This window comes from Mytilus galloprovincialis, chromosome 4, assembly GCF_965363235.1.
Source record: "Mytilus galloprovincialis chromosome 4, xbMytGall1.hap1.1, whole genome shotgun sequence".
In the NCBI taxonomy this organism is placed as follows: Eukaryota; Metazoa; Mollusca; class Bivalvia; order Mytilida; family Mytilidae; genus Mytilus; species Mytilus galloprovincialis.
Window position 1 is genome coordinate 6,819,637 of NC_134841.1, and position 2,214 is coordinate 6,821,850.

A 2,214-nucleotide genomic window follows, 5' to 3' on the forward strand; every position below is an offset into this window, starting at 1 on the left:
CAAGTACATTATTGTAATTATTTGACCATCTATTTGTTTACAAATTAGTGCACCAAACTGTAAGCTAATGAATAATTAACGACATTTTGTCTGTGTCTTTTGCAGATGACATTTATGCATAAATTTGAAATTCATTGTGTTGATTTACATGCATGTCTGCATGCTAATATGAACTCAAAATTCAAAATGTGACAAACAGTAAGAAACGATGATTTTTGAATTTCATAATAAAACGATTATATATATCATATATAGTGTTTGCATTATCATAATTAATACACTATATATGTATACAGTCGTAATAATGTATCTTATTGTATAGCAATATAATATTTCCCACAGAAAGTAACCAAAAGTTACCGTGCAATAAATTCTAATATTGCACTAGGGCAATAAATCTTCAAAATTCATGACGTCATCAACGACAAAATCTTAGTTTAAACCAATTTTTACTTTTAAATATTATATTGCTATACAATAAAAGGGTTATTGCATGAATATTGGGGAATATTGTCCCTCGTAGAACATATATTGCACTCGCAAGCTCGTGCAATATAAAATTCTAATTCTATTATATCAATAAAAGAAACGATTTATAAAAAGAAGAGTAATAAAAACGTAAAAATAAAACCAAATTTTATGTCAAAGAAAAATTATTTCGAAAACGTTAAAAATTACGAATAATGATAACAAACAGAAACAACATTTTCATTAACCTTTGGTTTTAAAATCAGTTTTAACGTTATATATATAAAACAAATCCGGGTTACAAACCTAAACCGAGTGAAACACACCAACTATAATAATAATAAAAAAAAAAACAACGAAACAACAGAAACACTCAAATGCAACAAATAACAAACCTTGCTACTAAAACGACGATGTTATAAAAATCATCTGAACGTAACCTTCAAATATATTTATATACTAAACAATTGCAAGACAGGATGTAAGTTCCCCGGTTCTTTCACCTGTAATGTAATCAAGTAATTGTCTTTCAAAACTAAACAATTAAATCGTCTGACAAAAACAAAAACAATAGCAAAACGTCTTCCCTGAGGTGGTATACATCACCTTCCTTTGAAATGTAATCATAATAAGTAGAAACATATCTACTCCTATTCATAGATGCTCTGAACTATAGAGTGAATGAAAAAGTATTTTTTCTGATCAACTCGTAACTCCAACGTATTGTATTCAATATGTATAATCAACCCGCGCTTCCCTTCTTTTCTGCATAAGAAAATGCCTATGCCAAGTCAGGAATATGTTATCTATTCGTTTGATGTGTTTGAGCTTTTGATTTCACCATTTGATTAAGGACTTTCCGTTTGAATTTTCCTCGGAGTTTAGTATTTTTGTGATTTTCTTTTTTCCCCTCTTCAATAAATAATAGGTCGATAAATAATGGCATATGAACTCTGATAATGTACAAGAGTGTTGAACGATACCAAAGGTATATATTCGATCTCATGTCGAAAACAAACTGACAATGCCATGACAACAAAACGAAAAACGACAAAATTAATGATGGATAATAGCATAATACAAATACATGAACAATAAATGATTGCAGGATATATTTTTATATACTCTGTTAAAATGTGGTTTGTATTAACTATAACTGGGCATGGTTTCAATTTCTACAAGTTCATAATTTCTCATATTTTGTTAGGATTGTATATGAGTAAATGTTATATGTTCAAGTATTTATTATGAAATGCTCGTCTTTTTTATTATACAAGTAGAAAAAAGAGTAATGATAATGGATTTTGTAAATAAATTCCAGGAAGATAGCTTGTAACTACATGTATAATAGATAAAAAAAAAAAAAAAAAGGTAGACTAGAAAAAAAATATCACAGCATTAAAGTTTTATGAACATTTTCCGATTATAAAGTAAAATAATACAAAGCCCTGATAAAAAATCTCAGTACCTTAATCACCTTTTGGCACAAAATAAGAGCAATCAAAATTTTATAAATGAAAGGTCGAATTTATTTATAAGTTCGTATCACATCAGTTATATGAACTATTTTCTTTTGATTCGATGGTTTTGTAGCCGGTTGAAGACGGTTCTTATGATTCTATTGTTAATTATAGAAACAAATACTTACCTAAATATTATACTATTAATCCTCAATATATTAAAATGGAAGGATTATTGTCCATATGTAATATGGAGGTCTACAAACGATTGTCATATTTTATTAAG